The 20,677-nt window shown below is 45.4% G+C and overlaps 1 protein-coding gene and 1 long non-coding RNA gene across 3 annotated transcripts in view; one reads left to right on the top strand and one right to left on the bottom strand.

Annotated features, from left to right (window-relative positions):
• IL2RA (interleukin 2 receptor subunit alpha) overlaps window positions 1–20,677 on the top strand; it is an 80,171-nt gene that overhangs the window by 35,208 nt on the left and 24,286 nt on the right. The window lies entirely within an intron of this gene.
• Window positions 1–20,677, bottom strand: part of LOC103548895 (uncharacterized) — a 34,886-nt gene that overhangs the window by 4,185 nt on the left and 10,024 nt on the right. For both annotated transcript variants that reach the window (XR_011535153.1, XR_011535154.1), the window contains exons 3-4: window positions 18,879–18,946; window positions 13,678–13,778 (exon numbers count right to left, since the gene is read on the bottom strand). This is a non-coding gene — a long non-coding RNA (uncharacterized lncRNA). The remainder of the gene's footprint in view (window positions 1–13,677; window positions 13,779–18,878; window positions 18,947–20,677) is intronic.

Consider the following 20,677-nt stretch of genomic DNA (forward strand, 5'->3'; position numbering starts at 1 on the left):
GAGCCCCAACTAGAATCTAGGCCTCTAAATTCCAGCCCAATCAATATTCCTGCACGTCTTTACGCCGGCTCTCGGTGACACGCATCCATCCATCCATTCATGCATTAGGACTACCGAGATGAAAAATGTTACAGTCCTTGCCCTCGAACTGCTCATGGCTTAACAATGGAGATGAAACATCTGCTGAGCAGTTCCTGTCTAAGACTGCCAAGGGAAAGCCAACAGCGTTTGCCAGTGAGTCAACAGCCCATCACTGAATCCCCCACCAGGCTTTCAAATAAATCACCCATTTAGGGGAAAGCAACAATATAATCATCTCTAGTTTTTTAGGTATTTTCCACTCTCAGATTACTCAGACAGTGTTTGGCTATTTGACTTGTTTTAAGGCTACTCTGGGATTTGCATCCATCAATAAGAGACCACAAGTCCCACTTGGAAATGTATTTAGAGCAGTGGTTCCCAGCGCCAGCGACACGTTCAGCATGCATCTCGGGTGCCTTAACAACTGATATCCAAGCCTCATCTAAGACCAATTAAGATCAGTTAGGTCAGACTCTCTGGGGATGAGAATCAGACGTAACAATAACATTTTTAAAATTCCTCAAATGACTCAAGATGCAGTTAGGATTGAAATCCACAGAATAATGATTCCCATGGTTGGTTTGACTCCATTATTTCATTTCTATTCACTAAGAATAGGTGCCCTAATGCACACGGTACTTCCCAAATTTAATGTATTTACAAATCACATGGGGATCTTGTTATGAAGCAGATTCTGATTTAGGGTGTCTGGCGTGGGGGTTGAGATTCTGGTTCAAACAGGCTCCTCCACGAAGCTCTTGTTGTTGGTGCATGGACCCCCTTTTGAGTAGCAAGGGTATCATGTGAGAGAAGAAATACACATTGCGTCTACCCACACACAACTTGCAATTAAAATGGGAAAAGCAATCCGGAAAAGACACAGGGTCAAATATTGCAAAGTAGTACATAGCAAAGTTGACGCATGCCATAGAGATCAGAACAGGGAAGGAGGTAACGTGCTTCCTGGAGAGGGTGGAAGGCTTCTCGGAGAAGGTGGCCCTGGGACGTACGAGCTCTGAATGTGTGCTTGTGAAGATCAGGGGATGGGTGGGAGGATGATATTTTCTAATGATTTTGCTAAAGTTGTACACAGGGATCATGATCCATGAGTGACAAACTGAAAACTGAAGAGTTTACTGGGGCCACAAAATGAATGACCCGTAGTTCATGTACATATAAACATTAGCATTTGTGTGTGTGTGCTGAGCAAAAGAAGGCTCAAACAGCTAGTGATTCTCTGATAGAAACTTATATTTCTTCTCAGACAAAAAGCGCCTGAGTCCTCCTCATGTCTAATCCTTTAGTGTCTACACATGTCATGGGTGCCTGGTAGATTTCCTTGACACGATGGATCATTGGACCAGCATCACCAGTACCACATGAGGTCTTATTTCCCTACATCCACGTTTTGCCCTTGACCTAGCCCCAGCTAACTGCATACCGCTAGGCTAGATTCCAGGGGCTTCCATCCTGACAGTGCACCCCTATGCCCCCACCCACCCAACTCATGGGGCTTTTGATGGGCAGTTCTCAACCCAGTGCCAGGTATCCTGTGAACAGGACGATTTCAGGCAGCAGAAAATTCTAAGGCACCAAAATGTAGGTGGTATGAGTCTGGGGAGACCAGAAGGTCACCATGCTGGGATGAAGATGAAAGGAAGGAGTCAGGTGCTGATGAGAAGTCTGCGCCTCTGGGGAGGCCTGCCCCATGGCAGAAGGTGTGGGTCAGATTAGTCAGACATGCTTTCTGGGCTGCTTTCTCCCCTTTCCATGGTTCTCCATCCCCCTCATGCTGGATGAAGTGAGAAAGCCGACTGGTGTCAGGAGACGAGGGGCAGTTGAGTACTTTTTCCCAAAAGAAGAAGAAAGAGCAGCATGTTTCTAAAGAATAAAAAGGAAGGTCTAAGGGGACGATTGTCTCCTTTACCCTAAAGAGTTCGGAAAACAGACTAGTCCCCAGGAGGCCCCGACTGCCTACAGGGAGAGAGAAAGGCGAGCAGATTGACAGAGCTGTGAGCTGGAAAACAGATGGCCCGTACGAATACTGACACCAATACCTATTCTTGGTCTGAGGCTTATTTGCGTCCATCCTTGTTCCAAGAAACATTTTAAACAGCGATGATAATAACAAGAGCTAATATTCGTAGCCTGTCTTTCAGGTATTATGTGAAAACATAGTGTTACTTCGGTTAATTCTGAAAATAAGCGAGGCCTTATCATTATCCCCATTTTCCACCCAGCAAACCGAGGCTCACAGAGGTTTGTTAAGTTGCCCAATGGAACATAGCTAGGAAGGAGCTAGGATTTGAGTGGGGCAGTCTCATTCCAGAGCCTGCATTCCCTACTATTCTTTTAAACTGCTACGAAAGGTAAAAATGTATGCGCTGTGTTAATAAAGAAGTTTATTTTCATTTTATAAAGAGTTGACGTGAGCGCGCCGTGGGGTATTTCCCGGGGCTCCTGTGGCCGTGTGTGAATTCATGTGTTTGTGTCAGCAGAGGGACTGACCCGTTAAGGCCCATCCAGTCCTTGGATTCCTGAATTCTCTGAATTCTGCTGCTCTCCTCCTCCTCTACCCCCAAAGCGCAGCTCGGGGGGGTCTTTCTCGCATTTGACTGTGCTTCAGAGAAAGCACTTTTCTCGGGCCAAGTCTACCCCAGCCGCCCACAAAACAGAGGAAATTCTGAGCGCCTCCAGGCATGAGTCAACTCCACCGTGTTCAGGAATCTCTGCCCACGGAATCACCCACTCTTTTCTGTTTGGGACGGAAATAGACACCTCCTTCTGAAGTCTCGCTGCTTTCTGTATTCTCAGCGATAAAAACAAAAGCAGGGAGAGGTGTGTGCCTCGCGGGCAGGAGGGCGGGAGTTTTCTCTGCTGGGGAGCTTTTCAGAGTGAGAACCTTGCGCCAAGGTAGATGGACAGACAGGAGGGTGTGACAGGCAGAGAAGGGAAGCAATAGGGTGGCAGGAGACAATCTGGCCTGTGGCAGGACTGCCAGTTATTTGTTTATTCATTCATTCAGCAAATATTTGTTGAACGACTACCAGGTGTCAGATCGGAGTTAGAGACGAAGGTAACCCAGTTCTTGGCCTCCAAGAACTCACCATCCGGCAGCAGAGAAATACAGTGCACAGATAGTTACAGTGCAGGTTAAGATCAAAGACACAGGGGTACAGAAAGAGTGGACAGAGCACACAGACAGATGTTCATCCTCACGGCCAGTCCCCGTGCATCTTAAGCCAACGGCCACCTCACGTTTACACTAACAATGGGGACAGAAAGCAGCGCTGAGAGCGCAGTCTTGTCATTATTAGTTACTAACATTGTTAAAATCAAACACCACTGATTTTCAGCTTAGAATAATCTAGACAGAGGATGCGCAGAGCTTTCTTTTACTCAAGAGATTCCTTTACAGAGAAAACAGGAACATTTCAGGTGGGATTATTTCCATTCCTTTAAGAACAAGCTGTTCAATTGCTCCCATGGCCCTGGAGTGTTTTAGAAGCACCGTCTACACCCGGTAATGAACAACTGCCTCATCCCCGACTATGTGGGAACGGTTCCCCTGTCCTAAACGTCCAGGGATCAGTCCGGTTTACGCGCTAAAAAGTAAAGTAACAGTGTTCCTCTGCAAATATATATATATATATATATAGTTTGATAATATGAGCCCCTTGGGGCAAATTGGCACATCTCCTGAGCAAAAGATCCGTTTATTATGATACCAAGTAAAAGGGAGAAATCATTTAAATCATTTCCAAGAGTTTGGCTTGAAGTCCCCGAAACATAGTTGACGTCAGCTTCTTCCTGTCTCGGAGCTCTGTGGGTTTCCCGGGAGTTTTGGGGGGTATGACTTTACGTGAGGCTGCGCCTCTGACATCCTTCCCAGCTGTGGCCAGGGCTGTCGCGGCTTCCCCGCTGATGAAACCCGGCCGGGCCTTCCAACTCAGCTGAGCACCGGTGTGGTATGTGTTTCCGGCCCCTGTGGTAGTGACACCTCTGTTCAGAGCCTGATTTAGAATAAAAGGATCTTTGTAAAGAGAAAACTCCTTATTTTAAGTGGAAAGCAAAACAAACAACTTCAAAAAAAAAGAAAGCACCAAAACCCTTTTTAAAATAAAAGGGCAGTTTCCTCACACATCCTGCTCACACCCGGGAGAGCGGAGACCGCAAAGGGTTAGCATTTCAGCTGTTGATGTTCCATCCTCTTGTCGCTTATTTCACTTCTGGCTTTCGCTGCCTTTCACTCACCAGGCCATAGTTTCACTTTCCCTCTCCCAGGGCTTCTTGCCTTTCGTGCCTCTGGCCTGAGTTTGCAATAGGCTTGTGCCAGGAACTGCGAGCCGGAGGGGGCCTGGCCATCTGAGCATCCTGTCTTCCTCCTCCTCGTGTGAGAATAATTGTGGCTACAGAGCTTTTTGTGGGCCGGCCAGGAACCGAGCTGCATACTCTACATCTATTCTCTCACGCGATCCTCGCAACAACCCTACGAGCTGGGGACCGTTGTGGTCATTCCCATTTACAGAAGAGGAAACTGAAGGCGTGAGGCGGTAATTCAGGTGCCCAAGAGAGAGATGGAGCTGGGCCATCTGCTCCGTCCTTGTACAAAGGAAGCAAGCTGTCAACAGGTATCATTAATTCCCACAGGCTTCTTAGGCAAGGCTGCAGTCTCTCATCGTAAGTCACTCTTGGATGCCTTAAGATCTACCCCTAAATTAATCCCCCTGAAAGCATCGTTTGTGATGTCTTCTCCCTGATCAAAGGGCTTACATTATTCTCTGCTGTCTATGGGATGCATCACCTTTCTTCTGCCTGGCATCCAATACTCTTTCAAACCTGGACTGTCCGTGTGTCCTCTGCACATAGGGCCCCCCAGCTCGATGCACCCCAGCCAGTAGATCTCCTCCTGTCCTGCCAACGCCACTTCCTCCCCTGTGATTTCAGAGCTTGGCTCCTAGGGGCACCCTCCCCACTTACTGGAATAATCCAGGTCTCATCTGCCCACTTGGTGTTCATCCCAAAAGGAGAGCATCTTGGGAGAGCGGGAAGGGCTCATGAATTAGGGGGTCTGCGGGCTTGAATTCAAACCCTAGCTTGGACTCGTGTGGCTCTACTTTCCTTCAAAACAATCGTTAAGTGCCACTCCCTGCAGGCAGTGCAAGGTGGTGGGGATCTGATGGGCACAGTGTGGCAGGCACCGCGTCAAGAAACGGCCGGGTGGCCTCGGAGCGCAGAGGAATGCTGCAAAACCGAAGAAAATGATCCAGAAGGCTTCCTAGAGAAAAACGACAATGAGGGAGACCTGCAGGACAAGCAGGAGTCAAGAAGGTGGGAAATAAGTCTTAAGCACTTCTTAAGCGAGGCCACAGAGAAAAGATGCGCTGAGTTCCGAGAGCCACGCATAGTTACCCCAGGCCATGGGTGCAGCGAAGGAGGAGATTTCTGAGGCTGGCCTGAGCTATGTCGTAAAGCCTTGCCAAGTACAGGGGTTTGGACTGTATCCTGAGAGGACGAGAATACGCTAGAGCAGTCTCAGGAAAGGGAAGGACACCATCTGTGCTTTAGAGGGTCGGCACTGGCTTCAGCATGAATGACTGATGGCAGCAGGGCTGGGAGGCAGGGATGGGCAGACCCCAAAGGCACTGAGTGACTTGGGTGAGAGTTGATGGTAGGCAGGTTCTTTAAACCTTCGTGGGTCTCAGTTACTGCGGGTATAAAATGGGAATGACACACACACTCCCGGGTGGCTGTAGGGCTACGCAAGACAGCCTGCCTAAGTAACCAGGATATGGCAGGTGCTCAGTGAACACGACTGGCTGGACTTCTCATCTGCAGAGCCAAAGACCCAGCGGACCTTTCCACGTGGATGTCTCACAGGCTTCTCCAACTCCATACATCCAGAATGTCCCTCCAGGCTTGCTCTTTCTCCTCTACTTCCTGTTTCAATGAAAGGTACCCCCATCCACCCAACTGCCCAGGAAACCTTGGCAAAATCCTTGCGTCTTTTCTTTCACTCATTCCAAGAACCCACTGGAGCCCCAGTCCCTGGAGATTCCAGCCCTTACAATCTCAGCGTGAGCAAACTCTCTCATCACCCCCACCCCGATGCCCAGGCCTTCCCACAAGGCAGGACAGACGCGGGACAAGGGCGGTAAGAGGTCAGAGGCTACAGCGGCCACAGAAACAGGGTGCAGCCAAGACACAAAGGGAGGGAAAGTGGGAGCACAGCGGTTACAAGCTCCTTCTCCTCTTAGGCTGCCAGATCCAAATGCTGGCTTCACCGCCAACAGGCTGTGTGACTCTGGGAAGGTGTCTGAACCTGTCGGTGTCTCCCTTCCATCATCTATAAAATGGAGATGACAAGATCTACTCATCTAATCATTAATTACGTGATTCTTATTTATAGTTATATTAATTATACTACAGTTCTTTGTATATCAATTATTTATTACATATTTATATATTTAATTATAATAATATACTGTAAAATAATTGCATTCATTATCATTAATAGTCATAATAGCCTACTTCCTAGGTGGCTGCGAAGGTTAGAAAAGTCAGTATGTGTCAAGTGCCCAGAACACGGCCTGGCACGCCATAACTCTGACACACCTCAGACAAAGCGTGCGCTCTCGTGCAAGCGAGCAGGTTGATAGAGGGGTCTTTAAGCCCCCTTTCCGTCCTGACATTCTCTGGCTTAATGAATACTTGCCCTGGAGCAGAGTGAAAAGTAATCTGTCTTCTACACGGTGCTGACTAAGCATCTCAGCTCCCGGGGGGACGGCAAGCTCCCCAAATGCATCCGGTCTGTTCATAAACAGGACTGAAGGTTTTGGTTCAAGCCAAGGAAGGAAGTATATCTAGTTCATGCTATAATTACCACATCCTTGATGTGTCCCATTTGTTGCTTCTTAGCACAAAGCTATTCCCAGGGAATCACGGTAACAGATCTTAAGTTCCTATGTCCTTGGAAAATGCAGCCACCATGGACGTAAATTCTCTGAGAAGCCCAGGAGTGATGCTCGTCGCAGGATCATTGCCCGTGGTCACACCTACTGACTTTGAGGTGCCTGTTGAAAAGAACAGCACTCGCTTGCTGAAATGATCAGAGCCCGTGATTTCGTGTGTTACTAAGAATTTATGCAAGGCAGGAGTGGTGTAGAGCCCATACTTTTTATTTATTTATTTATTTATTATTTTTTTATTAATGTTATGATAGATTACAACCTTGTGAGATTTCAGTTGTACATTTTTGTTAGTCATGTTGTGGGTACACCTCTTGCCCCTTTGTGCCCTCCCCCCACCCCCCCCTTTTCCCTGGTAACCACCGATCAGATCTCCTTGTCAATATGTTAACTTCCACCTATGAGTGGAGTCATATAGAGTGCGTCTTTCTCTGACTGGCTTATTTCGCTTAACATAATACCCTCGAGGTCCATCCACGTTGCTGCGAATGGGCCAATTTTGTCTTTTTTTATGGCTGAGTAGTATTCCATTGTGTATATACACCATATCTTCTTTATCCAATCATCAGTTTCTGGGCACGTAGGTTGGTTCCACGTCTTGGCTATTGTAAATAATGCTGCGATGAACATAGGGGTGCAAGGGACTCTTGGGATTTCTGATTTCAGGTTCTTAGGATAGATACCCAGTAATGGGATGGCTGGGTCATAGGGTATTTCTATTTTTAACTTTTTGAGAAATCTCCATACTGTTTTCCATAGTGGCTGCACTAGTTTGCATTCCCACCAACAGTGTATGAGGGTTCCTTTTTCTCCACAACCTCTCCAACATTTGTCGCTCTTGGTTTTGGATGTTTTTGCCAATTGTAGAGCCCATACTTTAAGGGGAGCTCCGGGGATGATGGAAGGCTATTCCGTTCAGCGCTGGCTGAGGGAGAGTTGCTCACTCTGAGTCCACAGACTGAACGCAACAAAAGCCTTTAAGTTGAGTTTGCCCTTCTGAGGCCAGTCCCTGGAGGCCAGGCGAGGGCTGTTGGTACAGTCTAATCGACAATCTTAACACAGCCTCTTCCCTCCCCAGTGTTGCCAATCCCATCATCCTGCCCATGCTGAAATGTCCTTATCCTTTTCCCATCGATAGGGTGGCACCCGTCAACGGGTGGATTGGGAGAATACTTTCAGGCTGTTGTTTGTCTATAGTGAACCTGACACACGCGAGTCAGAGTAGACAGGTAGACCAGGGCTGTCCCCAAAGCCTGTAAATCAGTGCTTGTCCTTCAGTTGGTTGGTGGCCTCCATTTCCATGCTCGGATTGTCCTTCTCCGTGAAAGGGTTTGATCCCTGTCATATGTCTTAGTCCCTTCGGGCTGCTCTAACAGAATAGCATAGACTGAGTGGCTTGTTAACGACATAACTGTATGTCTCAGAGTTCTGGAGGCTGGGAGTCTGAGATCAGGGGGCCAGTAGGGTGGGGTTCACGTGGGGACCTGCTTCAAGATTGCAGATGGCGGCCTTCTCGTCGTGTCCTTACGTGGTGGTGAGCAGAGAGAGGAAGTGAGCTCTCTGATGACTCTTATAAGAGCATGAATCCCATTCCTGAAGGCCCACTCTCATCAGATCCTAAATGCCCCCTCTTTTAACACCATCACATTGGGCAGAAGGGTTTCCACACGTGAATATGGAGCGGGGGCAAACAAACTCAGTCCCAACAGTATGCGCTTGTGTCTTGTGTAAAACCGGGTGTGATTCTTGAAAGCAAGAAGGAAGATTGCCTCAGAGTGAGGAGGTCAAGAGGCAGTCCCATGAGATGGGTGTGGAGATGGCAGGAGTGGGTGGTTGCTGGCAACATCTGACTCGGGGTCTGTCATGTGGATTTGGTGTACCTGACACAATTAGGGCCCGTGTCATTGTAGCCACCCCTTGCCTGTCACTAAGACTGGGCTACAGTTCTGAGGAGAAACACTTTGTTCCCAAAGTGTCTATCATTTCACATAACTTTATCCTTTTTGTGTCTCTCTTAAGTTTCCTTCCTGGTCTTAACTTTCCCTTCTGGTCTTCAGTTTCTACCCGGCATCACACTTACTTGTTTTGTACTCTTTAAAATCTCAGTGGAAATTCCGTTGCTATCCAGTTGAAAATCTCCTCAACTCTATGGTCTAATTTTGCAGAAGACTCTCCTTGCAGAAGACTGTGGGTGGGAGTCACCGATGTGGCATATTTCTACTAAAACTATTATTCCGTCCCAAGAAATAGGTTTCAAACATTTGAGGGAAAATTGCTTTTAGATTTCAGAGAAAGAACAAGAGTGTATTTCTACCCCCTTGTTTTTCTTATCTGATAACCCTTTAATTTTCATGAGGTTGACATTCTGTGGTAAACTTGCGGTTAACTCTTTCACGTACAGAAGCTTGTGATCAACAGAGAAGGCTCCCAGGGACAGAAAATTACCAGTCCCCAACATTTCATTGGCAGACACGTTTGAGATCCTGAAACACGGCAGTTTCAATTTAGAGACAGCTGCTGGAAGGGATGTTTTTGGTTCCCTGTCTCCTTTTTCCCTTCCAAGGTAAAGAGAAAATAGCTAGATTCACACCCCACCCCACCCCCTTTTCTTCTTGGTAACAAGTGTTGAGTAAGGCACAAGTTGTTCTCCAAAAGGGTCTTAACCCCGAGTCACTCATTCTTGGGTTGTGGGAACTCTGACTGTTCGGCCCGCCGGACCCAGCCAGGCCTCAGAAACTGGGTCAGATAACACACATAACTCACAGATGACTGCTGCTAATTACTGCAGAAGGTGCCCCGCTGCGCTGCGATCTGCCTCAGCACACGGCTTCCCATCTTGTTCCCCCAAGGAATCGGGTGTCTTTTCTCTGATCACACTAACTCCCATCAACCCTGTCCTCCCAGCCCCCAGCCCCGTGACGCCAAACTTTACTTCTGCCGCACTCCCCTCAGCATCTATGCTTGCTGAACGAAGACGGATATTTGTTTGAACAAATGAATTAACTGACAATATTACCAAAGCCAATGCCATTACGCCCAAGCATTTATTCAGCGCCTACTACTGCCCGTGTTGATGAAATAGTTTAAATAAATAATAGGGGACTTGGGGGAGCCAACCACAACCAAAAACGACTGGAAGTATTCAAACTAAACCTTGGTGATCTAGTTGGCAGTGGTCAGGAAATTGACCCTATTTTAATAGATTTGAAATCCGTTATAAACTGCTCATGTGAATATAGGAGAGGGACAGGAAACTAATATAGAAGTCTCATAAATAGTTCTTAGAAGATGAATTCGAAAGAAACTCTATTTCCTTGTCCTGACACAACCAAGCTTTAAGTAATTAACATTTTAAATATTTTTTTTTTCCGGCTCACAAAGTAACCTTACGTATTTTATCATTTGGTCCTAAAAACAACACTGCTTGAGGGGTAATAATAGCAACAGTCAGGACTTCTGGGGCGTTTTACAGATTTCAAGATCCTTTCGCTTACGTTATTTCCACCGATATATTTCTGTTATTCGTACTCTTGTAATTCATGCTCCAGCAAAACATTCTACTTCTAGTCTTCTGAATGAGATATTCCCTCTGCCAGGGTGACCTATTGTGCTGAACCTGCCTGGTGAACCCTTATTCACCCTTCAAACGTGGTCCAGTCAAGAGCAGCCTTCCTCCCTACCTGGCTCATGGGCAGGACGGGGTTCCCCATCAGTGGGCACCATGTCAGGAGACCCAGAGGACCCATCAGCCTGGCAAAGGCAATGACTTGGAGTATCCAAGCAGCTCCTAAGGTCACACGCTAGTTATTGGCCCTAAGGAATCAGCCATCTGCTGTTTGATTGGCAGACTCGATCCCCAAAGTAAAGCAATGAAATGCTGTCAAGACCTCCCAACAAAAACTTAGTCCGTGATCAACAAACCCACTTCCTGGGTCAGAAGAAAAAGAAGGGAGGCTTGTTGTTGTTGTCATAGCCAGAGATTAATCACCGAGGTGGTGAGCACTTTAGACCTCGCCTCTAGGCCACTAGCGCAATCAGTTCTGTGCTTTAGGATGCTCGATCTGACAATATTTTAAAGACATATGGGAGGCGTGGAGGCATGGGAGGCAGAGAGAACTGATAAGATGCTATTGCTGTGGCGGGTGAGCAGTTAGGAGCGCTGTGGGAGAGGGGGGACGTCAGTGGAGATGAGAGGAGACATGCAAGAGTATTGCAGAGGTGGAAATTATGACTCCTGGGTAGTGACTGGATATGATGGCAGAGAAGGGGTGGAATTTAAAGAGGATGCTGAAGTGTCAAGCTTGGGTGACACAGACAACGGGAATGTGAGGGTCATTAAGAGAAAGAAGGACAAGAAGAGGAACAGAGGATTGTCTATTCGTATTTGTTTTTAACTTTTTGAGATAACTGTGGATTCATTCACGTGCAGTTGTAAATAATAATACAGAGAGATCCGATACATCCTTCATTCAGTTTCTCCCGTGACGATAGCACCGTATCACAACCAGGAAATTGACATCGCCATTGATCTTATTCAGATTTCACCAATTTTATATGATACGGATCTGGAAGAGGCATCACGGCATCCTTGTTAAGAGCACGGATTCTGAAGCTAGGTAATACTCCCGGCTCCCCATTACTGTGGGTCCTCCAGCTGTGTGATCTCGCTGGGTGACCTCCAGCAATTTATCAAACCTCTCTGTGCCTCAATATCTCATTTGTAAAATGACAGTAATAAATATACCATTTACTTCAAGTGTAATTGTCAGAATTAAATTAGTTAATTTGTGTAAAGGCCTTAGAACAGCTCTTGGAACTTGGTAAGAACTCAGTAAATGTTAGATTTCTTTTATCATTTGGAAGTCATCAGCGTAGAGGGGAGAATTGAAGCGATGAACTTCTGAGAGAGAACAGAATGACGAGAGCCAAGGTTAGGTCATTGGAAAACCCCTGCACTGAACCCTTCTTACACTTTTCTGGTCACGGACTCCTCTGAGACTGCTATGAAAGCTACAGTCCTCCTAATCCCAGAGAAGAACAGCAGACAAATGCCAGCAGCAGGGCATCCTACAAAATGCCTGACCAGCACTCCTCAAAACTGTCAAGGTCATCAAAAACAAGGAAAGCGAGAAACTATCCCATCGTCTTCTTCACAGCCAAGAGGAGCCTAAGGAGATGTGATAACTAAATGTAATTGGGAACCTGGAATGGGATCCTGGAACCGAAAAAGGACATTAGGGGAAAACTGAGCAAATATCAGTAAAGCGTAAACTTTGGTTAATAGTGATGTATCTAGATTGGTTCATTAGTTGTGGCAAATGTACCATTCTAACACAAAATGTCAATAATAGGGAAACTTGGGTGAGGGGATTTATAAAGCAAGAGCAAAGTGAGCATTCAGAGAAAGAAAGCCAAAGAGATGAGGTACCAGGGGACCACGAAGTCTTACGATACCAAAAGTGAGATTTCAAGAAGGAAGAGTTAAAGGGACCAGATGCCAAACAAACTTGGAGGAGAAAGAGAGCCATTGAATGTGGCAACTAGTTGCTTCTTGGTGCACTCTGAAAAAAAAAATAGTTCTAGTGGAAGCAGAAGACACACTGAACGGTTATGGAAGGAGTGAGAGTGGAGGAAAGAGAAACAAGGAGGCGAGCTACTCCTGTGAGATACTGAATTACGAGGGAAAGGAATAAGGATCGATTGTGGGGGGAACTGCAAGTCCCTGGGATGCTTACGGGCTGAGGAGATTTGGGTGAGAGTGGGGATGCTAGAGAAGGGACAGTGGCTGGGCACAGCTCCAGAGGCAGTCGAGAGGAAGTGGTCCAAGGCACAGGGGTCAGCCTCAGAGAGATCAGGAATGTGTTTGATGTGGAGAGACAGAAGAAGAAAGAAAGATAAGTGAAGATGGGGAAATTGTGAGATGCGGAAATGAAAGTTGAGGAAGCTCAGAAACAAGAGAGAACGAAGAGAGAGTGAGGAAGGGCAGTGACGCAAGAAGCGCACCTGGCCCGCTTCTCGGTATCACTCAGGCCTAGGGTGTTAGCAGGAATGCAGAAGTAGTGTCTCATCTTTTGATTATTCTGTAACTTTGCACAAGCTGTCCAGACTCCTGGCCTGTCTGTGTGTGAGACTGTAATTCCTGTCAAAGGAATGTCATGACAAATCTCCGGTAAACTTTAAAAAAGTCTGCGTGCCAGAAGATAATATTACAGTTTTCAAGCTGGTAAATCCCAATCTAAGGATCCCCAAACTCTCATAAACTTCACCCAACTATCAAAGACAGCCCCTGGTTCCAACGTCCTCCTTCTAGCCTCCCTCAGGGATTTCCTCCAGGGGGTAGATGAGCTTCAGGCATGGTGAAATTTGACCAGGGGTCGGGGAGGAATTCTTCCTACTCCATCCTACAGACAGAGCATTCGAGGCCAGGAGGGACCACAGAGAGCCAGTGATGGAGCAGGAAGAAGACCCAGGTCTCTGACACCCAGAGCTGACTTGCTTCCTCCCAACATTAAGGTGGTAGACCCAAATCAGCCAACAAGCTCTCAGTCCAAGGTCATCACGCTAAATACCTGACATTTTAAAATGAGGACAACATTTTCTCTTCTTTAAAGATGGTCACATTTCTTACCTCACCAACATGCATTTCTATTGACTGCACCAGCAATTCTCTTCACCCCAGCTGGACCCCTCCGTGTCATCTCCTGGTCCTCTTCTTCCTTTGGTCCCCATCTGCAAGTAGTTGTCCAGTCACATCCATCCTCCTTTCTCCCCTCTCTCCAATCTACCCATCCACTCTGCTCTTTGCCATTCCAAAGGCTCCTCCTAGCCCTCACTCAGCCTATTGTAACGATCTCCTAATTCCTTACCCCTCCAAGTGTGATAGGAACAGCATCAGCACCCTCTGGGAGAAATGCATATTCTTGGGCCCCAGCCCAGACCCGCTGGATCAGAATTCTTATTTTAATAAATTCCCCACGTGACTCATGTGCACACTAACATTTGAGAAGCACTAGCCTAATTGGTCACCCTGCCTCCCATCACTGTCTGTCCGGCTGCCGCCCTCAGCTAGCCATCTGTACACTACTGCCAAAAACTGCTCGTCCTAAAGAATGGGGCTGAGTATAGCATCCACAGTCATAAACCTGCAAATGGCTCCTTGTTGCCACACCAATGAAGTTCACACGGATTCCTCCATGATTTTGTCCTGATCAGCTTTAAGCTTTCTCTTCTAAGTACCCTGAGACCCAGTGCTGGCCTGGACTGAATGAGTATGCTCTCAGATCCTCATACATTCTCGGTATTTCCCCAGTACGCCACCTTGCCTCTCTCACGCTGTTCCCTTTCTCCTCTCTACAAGTCTGTGCCCGGGAAAAGGCTTCCTGTCCTTCCAGACTGTTGAAACCCAGGGTCGCCATTTCCCTAATACTCTTCCCACCCTCCTACCTACCAAACGCCAGTAATTTCTTCCTTCTGGGAACCAGCATCACTCCACATTGGTTCTTTTCTTCCTGCAGGTTATCATTTTCTGCTTTGCATTAAAATCGCATACTGTCCTATCTCCTTTACTAAATTATATGGACCTTGGGGGCAGGGACCACGACTTTGTTTTAGTTACCCTTTCGAGTCATAAGTACTTAGAAAAACAGTCATTGGCTGAATAGTCCATAAGGGATCAAAATTAATTCATATTATTGGTCATAAATAGAATGTCATTATAAAATATAGCAAAAGGGAAAGAAGTCAAATATAAATATGCTCTGCTAGTAGCTCATACTACATCTTTGTAGCTATTTGCCTATTTGTAGTATTTATTTAATATCTGTTTTAATATAATATCTGTCTAGAATGTAAGTTCCGTGAGTGAAGGGGCCCATCTTTGTTGTTCTCTCTGATCCTCAGGCCTTAGCAAGGGGTCGACACATGGTAGGTGCTGCCTATGATCGACTCCTCTATACAGCTCTCCATCAGTTGAAAGCAGTTGAGTCTTGTCAATAACACCCTTTGAAGCGTGAAACCGTCATAAATCTATCAGGAACCGAATGCTATTTGTCACCTCTTTCCTGGGTTTCAAAGCGACTTGTGTTTATTTTTTAAATAACCAGAAGCAATTCACTCCTGGGGGAAAAAATTTCCCTCTCTTCCCATTTTTCTATCACAATCTCTGGGTATGGCTTCTCCTAGGAAAAGGTCCCTTGAGGAAGTCTTTCTTTTTCGGAGCTGGAGCAAATCAGTAGAGACAATCATCCTTTGATGCTAGCATAGAATCTCTCTCCCTGTTTTTCGATCTGCTCCTATTATGCTCTGGAGACCTGTTGATTGTATATTAAACCTTTGTTTTGGTTTTCATTTTATTTATTTACTTATTCATTCATTCATTTTACATTTAGATCAAGAGTTGAGTTAATCATTATAATCTGTTCATAGTGCACTACCTTCAGGGGTCTATACGACATGTCTCTTTTATTGTTATTTCCTTATCTTTATTCTTTCTCTAGACTTCCATTTTCCCCATAAACACCCTCTCTTATGTCCCTAGGTTGCCTTTCACTCCTCTACTACCATGTAACTGTCCCACATGTGCTTGAAAAAAAAGTGGATTCCACTGTTGTTGGAGTAGTTTTCTGTAGTTGCCCATTATATCAACTTGGGTAACTATGTTTATCAATTTTTGTTTATTTTTACTGATTTTTTCAACTGCTTGATCTATCAATCACAAGGAAAGGCTTTGTTAAAACCTCTCATTATGATGGTAGATTTGTAAATTTATCCCTGTTCTGTCAATATTTGCTTTGTATATTTTGAAGCTATGTTATCGGGTGCATACAAGATTTCTACTAATTTTTTTTTTAATTAAGATTATGATAGTTTACAACCTTGTGAAATTTCAGTTGTACATTATTGTTAGTCATGTTGTAGGTACACCACTTCACCCTTTGTGCCCTCCCCCTACCCCCCTTTTCCCCTGGTAACCACTGATCAGTTCTCGTTTTCTAGATGTTAACTTCCACCTATGAGTGGAGTCATACAGAGTTCGTCTTTCTCTGTCTGGCTTATTTCACTTAACATAATACCCTCAAGGTCAATCCATGTTGTTGTGAATGGGTCTACTAATGCTTTTGCCTTGAAATCTGATATTAATTAACATAGTTTTCTTTTGGGTTGTAATTGCCCATTCTTTTAATTTCAAACTTTCAGAGCTCTTATGCTTTAAGCATGTCTCTTATAAACATCATACAACTTTATTTTTTTTTAATTCCTTTTTCTTTAACTGCAGAGTCAGTCCATTTACATGGGTTCTCATTGTTCCTATACTTAAGTTGATTCCTACTATCCTATTTTCTTTATTTTTGCTCTTCTCTTTCTGTGCATTTTTTTCACCCTTCTTTTAACTTAAGGAAGTTTTATTCAATTCCATTCTTTTTTCTTTACTAGTTTGTAAGGTATTCACCTTACCCTGTCATTTTAAATATCACTTTCCAAATTTTTAGCACAAACCCGGATTTTACAAAGCCCAAATTTAATCAATATCATAACCTTCCTCTCGAATAACAAATAATGTCAGAATGCTTCAACTCCACTCACCTTCCTGACTTCCAGGATTTTAGTTTTATCTTGATATCTTTTAACCCTACAAAATGGACATCTTGACTATTTTGTACAGTCAATGTTGGTTTAGACTTACTCACAAATTTTCCTTTACCATTCTTTAGCATGTCTTCTTGTAACTCATACTTATTTGCTGGGTTCATTACCTTTCTTTCTGAAATACTTCATTATAACAAAATAAGCTGGTAGAAATCAATCCAAATGCATTACTTGTAATCAATGTAAATGGACCAAACTCTGTGATTAAAAAAAATTAATAGAAATCCAAAGATCAGTTAATATTGATAAAAGTTCAGTTCACTAGGAGGATATACACTTGTATGCACCCAATAACATGGCTTCAAAATATATAAAACAAAAATTGACCAACCCAGGCTAAGTTTACAAATCCGGAGATGTTGACCCATCTGATTCTAGTCTCTATCACCTGATTGGTCATTACCCCTCCCTGATGCATTTTGGAAGTTTCTCAATCTGGTCTGCCAAATTCCTAATTCATGTTTCTGGCTATATTCCTGTTCAGTCCATCTGTGGAGTCCTTATTTCAGCTATTTTAACCAATCTCTAGGTTTTCTTGTTTCTGCCTCGTGTTTTCCATACTCTCCCTCATCCCTTTTAGGACAACAAAGCCTATTAAAAATTCTTGTTTTTTCTGATCTATTGATTCTGCTTTGGCAGGTGTAGGTTTTTCAGTCTGTTGTTCTTTTTTTTCTAATGGCAGCATCCCTCATTTGTTTTGTTATTTTCCCCTTTGAGATCATTCTTCCTGGGGTTATCAACCCAAACGTCCTAGGAGAAGGGGGAAAGGCTGGGCCCCAGATGTGGCCAGCTGAGTTTGGGATTGGGAGGGGCAGGACATTCTTCTGGCCAGAGGGGTCTGTTGTTACAATCTGTGCCTCCTCCTCCTTGGTTGGCCACACCATCCCCCTCACCTTCCAGCAACCTCTCTGAAGAGAAGGGTACTGCTCTTCTCCAAGAGCTGTCCCTCCGCATGGTAATCACCTAGCCTCAGAAGCAAAGAGGAGAGTAGTGGGCGGAGAGAACACTCAGGGACCAGCCAGTCCCCTGTGTCTGTCCCTGTCCCTCTTTCCACACAGCCATGCCCGGGGGTAAGTTCATTCCCCGCTGCTGGTGCTGGGCTGGCTGCTGATTTCCTGCCTTACAGAAGGTGACAGAGAAGAAAGCAAAAGGCAGAGACGAGGACACAATAAAAAACTCTGCCCCCTGAAGCATGGTTTCTCATGCCCCTCAACCTTGGCTGCCTCATCTCTTGACACACAAAGACAGACAGAAAGAAAGACTCAACCACCTTCCATCACGTTTCTGCTAGTTTCTCAGATCTCTAAACAGCCCTTTCGCTCCAGTGACACCCCAGGGTGGGTTTGCAGGAGGGAGCCGGGAATTCATGCTAATTTGCTAATGTGTCAGGGAGCACAGATCTCTTTAAAAGGGCCAGAGTTATATTTATATAAAATCCACATAGATTTTAGACAAGTTAACTGAACCAAACACATAATACAACATAACAGATTTTTTTTAACCATCTGCCATACCCGAATCTTGAAAGTAGTTCTAGTCTTATGCCATTTCTCAAAAATGCAGAAGGATGTAACATTCTAGAAGCTGAGGAGCATGACTAATATTCATCTGGTACACCCTAGTACAGAAGTTGTCAACGTATAGAGTCTGCAAGTATTTCTTGAAATTGAGCAGTAAGGCTGTCACTTCAAGGAAAACAACTCGTAGTATTTATTGTGATGAATTTTGAGGTTTGAAAATGGCAAAGGATAAATTTTGATTAAATGATCAGATTTGAGCAAAGTTAGAATTTGGGAAAACTTGTATTGTCACTATGAACTTGACTACTTCCCAATACTTAAAGATTTTTCTGGGCCAGCCCTGGTGGCCTAGCGGTTAAGTTCTGCATGCTCCACTTAGGTGGCCTGGGTTCAGTTCCCGGACATGGAACCACACCACTCATCTGTCAGTTGACATGCAGTGGTGGCAGCTCACATAGAACTAGAAGGACTTATAACTGGAGTATACAACTATGCACTGGGGCTTTGGGGAGGGAAAAAAAAGACGAAGATTGGCAACAGATATTAGTTCAGGGAGAATCTTTCCCGGCAAAAAAGAAAAAATAAAGTATTTTGAATCTCACTCCTGCAGAAAACCAACTGCATCCCCTCTGAGCTTTTATGGTGCCCTGGGGTCAGTGCAAACCTTTTCTCCACACTTCTGTCCTCTTCATCCTTGTGTCTTCCAGATGCAGTTAAATTTGGAAGAATTTCCTGAAAGTAAAAGTGAGATTTTTTTAAAAGTCAGAAACAAGAGCAGCACTGGTAGGCTTTCTTGTGACTCCTGTGTCACCACCTTGAGCTGTGTGGTTCGGGACATTAACTGAATTTCTCTGAACCTCAGTCTCCTGCTGTATAAAGTGGGGATGACAGTGTCTCCCTTTTGGGGTTGTATAGATTAAAGGTAATCTATACAAAGGAGTAGTACACAGGCAGGGCTCAGATATCACGGTTACTATTATATGAAAAGCTCCAAATGGAGGAGCTGGGCTCTCTGGTTTCTTCAAAGATACTGATCTGAATTCACCGCAATGTTTCCAAAACAACTTCCCAGTGACCCAGATCGTTTAGACAGAGCTCCACCCCTCAGCGAGACAGACCTTCCTACAACCGGGTGAAAAGCACATTGCTTCCCGAAGATTATGATTCTACGTGGTGGGAAAGCACTGGACTAGGAATCAGAGGTCCCATTCTACACCCAGGCTTGCCACAACTCAGGGAATGACACACAGCCTCAGGTTCCTTATCTACAAAACGTGGAGCTTAACCTAAATGACCTTTAGGGTCTCTCCCAGCTCTCAGATTCTGGGATCCTAGTAAGAGGAATATTCAACATGTCTTATGGTATTTTGTTTTACACCAGCAACACTTACTTTCCATAAGGCCCAAACTACTGGTTGGGTTTCTCAAGGGGGTTAGAGACTGTCTCTGACATTAGGTTTACCTTTGCGGTTCTTCTTAGATCTGACCTAGATGATTGGCTTTAGGTCAAGTACCAGATTGGTTTTCTTTTTCTTAAATTTCTTTTTTTTTTTTCTTTTGGTGAGGAAGATTGTCCCTGAGCTGGCATCTGTGTCAATCTTCCTCTATTTTGTATGTGGGACACCACCACAGTATGGCTTGATGAGCAGTGCATATGTCCACGCCCAGGATCCAAACCCACGAACCTTGGGCTGCCAAAGCGGAGCACGCAAACTTAACTACTATCCCATCGGGCCGGCCAGCAGATCGTTTCTTTATCAAGCTCTTGATGTACTCCTGTGGCCCTTGTGGAAAGCTTACTAAGCCATCATCCAGAATTTTCTGTGCTTAGTGAGTTATCCTAATGTTCATCCCCAATCTCTATTGTATAGACAGAGGAGAGGAGAGGCACAAAGATGAAGCCGTCTACTCAGAGCTGGCTGGGCTGTGGGTAAACATGACCTGACCTTGATTCACCCACAGAGCAAAGAATCTTAGCTCAGACTCTGTCCACATCCTTTTGAAGCCCCTTCCTTTTCCTTATCTTTCATGTTGCTCACATGGGCCACCAGGGCCAGATGAGCTCTCTCTCACTTCAAACAACATCAGAAAAGAAAAAAAGTCACCTAGCCCACAACTGTTTTTCACCCACCCACGTTTCCCCCAGCCAAGGAAGTTTTCACTGCATCCTCTCAGCCAGGGGAGGGAAGTGCTGGGAGCGAAGTGCTCTGTAAGAAGGTTCACGGGCTGCTGTCCACAGTCGGGGAGGCGGGTCCTCAGGAAAGGGGCAGAGAGAGAGGGAGGGTGGGCGGTCACCGCCAGCAGTGTGGCTGCAGCTCCAGTGACATCTGGGAGCTTGTTAGAAATCCTCTTAGCCTCCACACTCGCCCCATCGAATCCGAATGTGCCTTTTAACAAGACCCCCAGGCGACTTGTACGCACATTCATGTGTGAAGCACACCGTGCACAACTTAAGCCAGTCTG

The sequence above is a fragment of the Equus przewalskii genome, chromosome 30 (genome assembly GCF_037783145.1).
Source record: "Equus przewalskii isolate Varuska chromosome 30, EquPr2, whole genome shotgun sequence".
NCBI classification, from domain to species: domain Eukaryota; kingdom Metazoa; phylum Chordata; class Mammalia; order Perissodactyla; family Equidae; genus Equus; species Equus przewalskii.